The 8,650-nt window shown below is 33.4% G+C and overlaps 1 non-coding gene across 1 annotated transcript; it reads left to right on the forward strand.

Moving 5' to 3' along the window:
• Nucleotides 1-752: 752 nt before the first annotated feature.
• On the forward strand, nucleotides 753-878 carry LOC135274476 (U4atac minor spliceosomal RNA). Its single transcript, XR_010342300.1, has one exon. It is a non-coding gene; the product is annotated as a U4atac minor spliceosomal RNA (small nuclear RNA).
• The last annotated feature ends 7,772 nt before the right edge of the window (nucleotides 879-8,650 follow it).

The following is an 8,650-nucleotide window of genomic DNA, read 5'->3' on the forward strand; positions in this document are numbered from 1 at the left end:
CCACTAGCTCTGAGCCCAGCACAGCATCAGGACTTGCCCAGGAATTGCAATCCCTGTGGTCTAGATTGCCTTTCAAGTTTATTTAGAACCCCAGAATTATTTGGTCCGGGCTGGTGGGGCTGCTGGAACTCAGGTTCTGACCACTTGGTTGGATGATTTGCCTCTAGCTAGATCTGGTCTATATGCTCTTTTTGTGGCTGCCAGCTGAGTTCTGCCCCATGTTGCTTTCTGCTGTCACAGGCAGCACTGAGTTCCAATATAAAGTCCCACAATCACTATGCTCTCCCTTCCCTAAGGACACAGATTCTCTCTCCATGCTACACAGCTGCTGCCAGAGAATGAGAGAGGGGTGGGGCAGGTGATTAAAGACTGTCTTTCCTATCCTCTTTAGTGCCTCTTTGATATGATGTTAAAACCAAGTACTGTTATCACTTCTCTGATTTTTGGTTCTTAGGAAGGTGCTTTTTGTGTGGATAATTGTTCAATTTGGCATTCCTGCAGAGGGTGAAGGAACAATCACTAGAGGATTCTATTTGGCTATCTTGCTCTGCCGCCCTTCTAAAATACATTTTAAATATTATTTGAGAAAATATTTTATGTAGATAGAACATATAAAATGTATTTTATTAAGAACTCTTTTCATAAAATTCTTTCCCACTGCATTATCTTTTGTAACCAGAGATTGCAATTAGTTGTGTTCGCCTTTCTGTGTGCCAATATACTTTAGTCATCTGAAAAATATATTAATTGAAACCATCCTTTTCTTGGGGTTGCACTACTGTCCAATGAGCGCATAGTGAGGACAGTACTGCTAACGCCTAAACAACACACTCGCATCAACCTAAGTTTTGCTTTACGTTGGTGCAATTTTTGGAAACAACGAAAACCCTTTAATAACAATAAATTACAAATAAATTCAGGTTTTGTCTTTCATAAAAAAAATATATATACACATTAATTGAATACCTATTTTGTGCCAAGTATTCATTTATTTAGGTTAATAAGGCAATGGTAAATACTGCTCCCCGCCCCTGCCACCACACACAAGCAAATGAAAACAAAACCAAAAGAAAAACACTTCCTGTCTTCAAAAGGCTCATGGTCTGTTTTCTTCTAGTTTATGCCTATTTTTTCCCCTTACATTTATATCTGTTAGGAAAATATTTGTGGCTACTACCCTCTGCAGCTTTTCTTATTTCCTTCACCATAAATATGAAACTCCACTTTGAACCCATACCTTATTTAAATAAGAACTATCAAAGAGAGTACTGCAGATGTTTGCCGTATCTTCTGGCTGATCAGAATATTTTGTAAAATATTACTGTATTTAAATAACTCCTAATATTACAAATTTTTCCTCTCCAAAATAGGGCTTGGAAAAACTTACCTCACCAGGCTACTTCGCAGTTAAAGCACAGGTAGATGATCTAGGTTCCACTCATCAGACTTCACCTTCATTAAGACCAAAGTGAACTTGAGGAAGTAAGCTCTCCATGAAATCTCTTTTGCTAGAGAATGTGGCTGAGATGTCTGGCTTTGTTGTTTGGCGATATTTCAAGCTTTGTTTCCTGAAATAGAAAGAACATTCATGTGATGATGGCAACAATTTCTTAAGAGCTTGAGGAGGCAATGGATACCCCTTCAGCATTTTTATACTCAGCCCGTTCTTCAGCTGGTTTAGGTCATTATTATTCCTAGAAGCTTGTCTGGTACTTCTTTATCTAGCTTTCTCAATACTCTAACATGGCTTTATTAATTTTTTTTTTAGTTAAGCCTATCGTTGTATTCACTGCAGGTAGAACTCAGTCTAGAACAGATTCATTGAAGATGTCTCTACCTTACTTGTACCATGCTTTGAAACGTTTTGTCTATTTTTATTCCTCTGTGTTTTGCCAATATTCCTGTCGTTTATCTCCTAAAACCCAGAACTTTATAAAAATACATATCCACAAGCAGACTTATATGTGAATACTTCTAGAGCTCAATCCATATAGCTCTACATTGGAAACACCAAATGTCTATTAATTAATTCATGAATAGATAAACAAAGATCAGTACACCTCATAATGAAATATTACTCAGCAATAAAAAGGAACAAGGTACTAACGTTACTGGCACAAAAAGGCTACATAGTGTTTGATTCCATTTATGTTGCATTCTAGAAAATGCTAATCTATAGGAATAAAAAAATAGATGAGTGAGTCATATGGGGATAAAGATTGGGGGAGAAGAATAACTTGAAAGGAGCCATAGAGAACTTAGTGCAATAATAAAACTGTAAGGTTTTTGGTCTTGATTATGCTGGTGGCTAGACAAATGTATAGAATTGTCAAAACTCATTAAAATATACAAAGTTTGAATTTTATTATATGAAAATTAAATCTCAATGAACCTGAATTAAAATATAATAAAGCAAAACTGGATAGATTAGTATCATTCAAAGTAAGTCAAAAGTAACATATATTACCAGAATAAATGCGGATTTTTTTTTTTTTTTTTTGAGACAAGGTCTTATTCTGTCACCCAGGCTGGAGTGCAATAGCAGGATCATGACTCACTGCAGCCTCAACTAGCTGGGCTTAAGTGATACTCCCACCATAGCCTCCTGAGTATCTGGGACTACCAACATGGACCACCATGCCAGGCTAATGTTAGAAAAATTTTTTGCAGACATGAGGTCTCACTAGATCACCCAGGCTGTTTCAAACTTTTGAATTCAAAGTAATTATCCTGCCTCAGACTCCCAAAGTGGTAGGATTACAGGTGTAAGCTACCATACCCAGCCAAGAGAGACAGTCTATAATAATAAAAAGACCAATTGATGAAGAGGTCATTACAGTCCTAAATCTATATATGTCGAGTAATAGAGCTTCAAAGTACTTGAAGCAAAAACACATAGAAATGATAAAATTGAAAGGAGAAAGAAATAAATTTAAAATTATAGTTGGAGATTTCAACACTATTCTCTCAGGAGTTAATAGAAAAACAGATAAAAAGTCAGTAAGTACATCGAATGCATGACCACCACTATTAAGAAACTTAACTGACATTCAAAGAACACTACAGCTGCAACAGCAGAATAAAACTATGTTTAAATGACACATGAAACAATCACCAAGATACACCACAGTCTATCCATAAAACAAGTCTCAGTATATTTAAAAGAATTTAAATAATCTAAAATGTATTTTCTGACCATTATGGAACTAAACTAGAAATTAGGATGCAGCTACATCAGTGCTTAGGCTAGAATATATAGCATTAAAAACGTATAATAAAACACTCAAATGAATGAACTATACTTCTCTATTAAAACCTGGAAATAGAGAAGTGAAAAGACTAAATGCAAAGTAGGTTTAAGAAAGGCAATCATAAACATGATGGCACAAGTTAATAACACTGAAAACAAACAACAAAAGAGAGCGAAAATCCATGGAAATAAAATCTAGTTTTCTAAAAGAAACATAAAATTAATAATTCTCTAGTCAGACTGATCAAGTAATAATGACAAAAGACTCAAATTATAAATATCAATAATTAAAAAAACATTATTACGGATCCCACAGATAGAATAAGGAAATACTGTGATTAAAAACTGTATTGATGAAATTCATGATAGATTGAATGGATAAGAATATATGCTACTAAAGTTTATTCAGGAAGAAGTCACTTGAGTTAGTCTGATGACATTTTAAGAAACCTTGCCTTAATGAAAATTACAGGCCCAGATATCTTCACTACAAATCACTTAAATATAATACTAATTCTATATAAATGTTTCTAGAAAATAAAACAAATTAGTCCTCAACTCCTTTAAGAGGCCAGCAGTATCTTGATAACAAAAACAAAATTACAAAAAAAAAGAAAATTACAAACTAGTATACTTCATGATTAAAGATGAAAGAATCCTTAGCAAAACTAGCCGATCAAATTCAGCAATATATAAAAAGGATAATACATCTTTTAATATACGGGTTGACTAAAAGGAGACTATCCCATAAATGCCGGGTTGCTTTAATATTTTAGAATCAATTAGTAATCAATCTGTGTATTCTTTATGTTAAAGAATAAAAAGAAAAATTATATTATCTTCTCAACAGATGCACATCTGCTAATTAAAAAAATGTTTGATGTATTAATAAGAGCAATCTCATAATGATTATCAGTGGAAGTCCTACAGCTAACTAAGTAAACATGCTGATTACTAAAAAACTAAATGTGTTTGCTCTATAATCAGTAACAAAGCAACTTCTATTCAACATTATAAGTCCTAGCCAGTGTAAAAAGGCAGAGAAGTGGAAATAGACAAAGCAGAGATAGGAAAGAAAAACAGCAAAATTATCTCTTCCTAGATAAGCATAAAAAATCCTTCCTCCAAATCTCCAAAAATCTATATAAATAAGCAAATTTATCATATTTTTAGATGTAAAGTCAATGTACAAAAATCAATTACTTTTCTATATTCTCATAAGAATTGTACATGTTTCAAAAAATTGCATCAAAATATGAAATATTTAGTGATAAATTTAACAAAAATGAGAAATATCTGTGCTTAAAGCTACAAAGAATTGCTGAAATAAATCTAAGATGACTGAAGTAAATAGATTCAATAACATTAAAATGTCAATCCTCCCCATTTATTTAAAGATTCAAAGTAATCTCCAATAATATTATAGGAGGTTATTTGAAGAAACTAATCAGCTGATTTTAGAATCTAGGTGGAAATGCATAGGACTTAGAGTATACAAAACAATTTTAGATGGAACAAAATTTTAAAATATATAGAATTAATTTTAAGATTAGGAATAAGCACTGTAACCAAGGCAATGTGGTGTTTTCATAAAGGCAGACATAGAGGTGAATGGTAGAGAAAACAACAGAATCCAGAAATAGACAACACATATAAATGGTCACTTGATTTTAAGTAAAGCTGCCGAGATGTTTTATTGTAAAAAGGGTAGTTATTCAACAAATGACGCTGGAACAATAGAATATATGCAAAATAACTAAGTAAAGCAATAAATAATGATCTTAATCTCACAACATACACAGAAAGTAATTTGAAATGGATGAAAATGTAAGAACTAAAAAATGTAAAACTTATAGAAGAATTATGAAAAGAAGGTCTTTGTGATAGGGGTAGGCAAAGATTTCCTGGATAGAACAGATCAAGGAGAACTATAACATAAAAATTGAAATTGGATTTAATTAACTTGAATAACTTTTGTATTTCAAAAGACACTTATGACAATAAAAAGGCACACAACACTCTGTGGAAAACAGCTGTAAAGTTATATCTGATTAAAGACAAATCCAGAATGTATAAAATATCTTACAAGTTAATCATAATAGGACAAAATCAAACAAAAAGTGGACAAAAGCTTTATGCACTTTACCAGATGTGAAGTATGAACAAATGGCAATATTCAACATCATTTCATGTTGGATAAAGAGCCATCAGATACTTCTACATGCTCACCATGACAGCTCAAATTAAGATACTAATAATTCCAAGTGTTGACAAGAATTGAACATGAATTGATTTCTCATACACTGCTGATAGGAATACAAATCAGTATTCACTCTGGAAACAATCTAGTAATTTCTTATAAACACACCCATCCCTGTGACCTGAAAATCTCATTTCTACATATTAGCTCAAAAGACATGAAAACACATATCTATAATAAAACTCATATATGAGTGTTCATAGAAGCCTTATCCATTATAAGCAAAAACTAGAAACAAGAAAATTGTTTTTCACGTGGTAAAGGGAAAGACACATTGTGATGTATCCATGCAAGAGACTATTATTCAGCCTTAAAAAGAAACTGATATAGGAAATAAAATATGTAAACTCTAAATTAAAATTATATTCCATATGATATCATGTATATGATATTCTAAAAAAGAACAGGCTGTAGCATTAGAAGTGTATCATTTTATTATTCAAGGGCCAGGTGCAGGAAGAGGGGATTGAGTGTAAAAAGTTATAGGGGATCGCTTTTGTCATGCTAGAAATGTTCTATTTGTGATTGTGATGGTACTTACATGACTCCACACATTTGATAAACTCATGAAATTGTATATTTTAAATTGACAAATTTTACTTTATGTAAATTCTATCTGAAAAAGCAATTTAGGAAAAAATATTAATACTTTTAGCACAAAATTATCTAAATATGTTTTTACCTCCAGTAATTATTAACACAATATTAGGACCAGTCTGCATTGTTTGTAAGCTGTTTGCAGATCTTATTTATTGGGCTATGAGTAAGCTTAGATGAGAATGAAATTAGATTTCTTTTATTTTGTACTGATTAGGGATAAATTCTAGTATCTTCCTCAAAGGAGGAAACAAAATATAATGAATCAATTTTTAAGATCCTCCAGAGAGCTATCAAGTGATGCAGCTCTCTCTGAAGTCACTTAACATCTCTTCTCTACAGATGTCCATCCACTCTTTGTGCCTCTTTTCTGTATGCAAGTACACCTCTATTGCTATTTTCTTTAAAACAAAACACCTCCATCTGGGGGTTCATCAGAGGCTCTTTTCTGTCTTTTGCTGATTCCAAGCCTCCAATTTACAATGACAGAAATGTTGAAGATAACTCTGGCAGAACAAAGTTCTGGGTAGGGAAAACTCTCTGAGTCATTCTTCACTGCATGCTGCTCTGTTTTCTCTTTGCCTTTCTCCACCAAATTACTGCACTCCATTCAGTGCTTTCTCAACTGAGTCCTGTGTCAGCAACTTTCTGCAGCTGCAAGAGCAGCTGCTGCTTCCACCTCCCTCTCCTCACTAGTGACTGTCATCATGTCCAGCCAAAAAAAATACAAATTCTTTCCAAAGTTTCTGTCCTTGACTCAGTGTGATGTAGTTCTAGAAATTCTAGAAATGGCTTCAGATGTCTTTAAAGAGGAATGCTCCGAAGGAGTATCTTCTTAGTAGCGATGATATTTATAACAGCACTGGATTCTGGCAAAACACTTTTACCTACTTAGAATCATTTTGTCTTCTAAACACACCATGGAGTGGATATTATCACTATTTTTACATGAACAAGTAAACTCAAGCATTAACAGGATTAAATGACCTGCAGTAAATAGCATAGCTAGGATAAATGTCGGCCACCATGTTCTTCCAGTAGCCTACATTGCCTCTGGTGATGGTTAGAAATTGTCACAGTCTCAGTTCAGAAGTGTGTTGAGAAGTTCTATCGATGCTCCAATTTTTTATGTCTTAAAGCTTATTCAATACTAAGATTTCAGTTTCAGAAGGAGTTCTGGGTTTATGAAAGATCAGAATGCCATCCCATGCCAGAATGTGTTTCCAAATGGTTGAAAGAACCAAGGTAAAAGGTAACCACTTCTCCACTCATGCCTTCTTCCTTGACTGCAATCTTTTTTCACTCATTTCTCAGGCTTTACTATTTATCCCTTTTCTTAACCTTTCTAATCTCTTCATAGGAAAATCAGAAATCACACTGATTAGACCAAAATTTTTTCTAGACCAAGACTCTGGCCCTGACAGAATAATACCCAAACATAATTTATTATATATTATATATTTTGCAAAATCTAAATATATCATCAAACATATTTAGCTTCCATAAATTACATGATGGTATTATTAACATGATCATCAATCAGAGATCTGCATTCCTAATGATAAAACTGATGTCTGGGTGCTATTTCACCTGTTTACAGATTATGGTGATGGCAGATAAGATAATTAAGTATTTGTAATTCTCATTCAAATTTCCTTGCCTACAGGCTTATAAAATGATATCTCTCCCAAATATTTCACAGGGATTGTGAAAACCATATGAACCATAAGCTCACATATATGATAGTACTTTGGAAAGCTATTAAGCATTATGCAAATGTAAGGTAGCATTCTTAGTAGTGATAGTACCTTGATAATCTGTTATTCATCATTTCATCTATATTCTTCCAAAGGCTATCTATACATGAGGCTGTACAAACTCCTTGAATTAGTACAGAATATTGAAGCACATTTATTATCCTTTGCCTCTCTACGTCAAGCCTCAGTGGAGGCTCCTTGGAGCTATTCAAATTTTCAGCTACTTACTGGATCTACTTTTGTCCTATCAGCTCTCTGACTTCATTGCACCAGACTATAGGATAGCATATCCTTAAAGTCCTCTTACATGATTTGCAAGAGCCACTCCTTTCACATTTCTGCCCCTTGGCTTTTACCATAAGATATAAGACTTCCTAGTCCAGATTCTCTGAGTCCAAATACCATTTTTTTTGTGCTTCCTTCTGAATTTCTTCTTTTATCTGCCTACTTGACCCTGTCAGTTCCTCTGATTATAACCACACTTTGGAATAAGGAAATGATAAATTTGGCATTTTTTTGCACCTATATAGAAGCAAAAGAGATCCACACTTCTCAGATTTTTCATAAACCAATTATGTACAAACAATAAGAACTAATTCTAATTCTGTTCTGCTTCACAACCTGGCAGGCAAGTAACAATTCAAAATGGTCCAAATACCTAACAGTTGCTAAAAGTTCACATACATTTTCAGCTACATGCCTTTTATCTTTTTTTGACACCTTCTATAAGTACTCATAATATTTTTACTGAATTCACCCTCTCCTTAGTAGAATACATAAGTGATA

The sequence above is a fragment of the Aotus nancymaae genome, unplaced genomic scaffold, assembly GCF_030222135.1.
Source record: "Aotus nancymaae isolate 86718 unplaced genomic scaffold, 86718_ANA_hifiasm-v0.15.2.pri h1tg000011l, whole genome shotgun sequence".
NCBI classification, from domain to species: Eukaryota; Metazoa; Chordata; class Mammalia; order Primates; family Aotidae; genus Aotus; species Aotus nancymaae.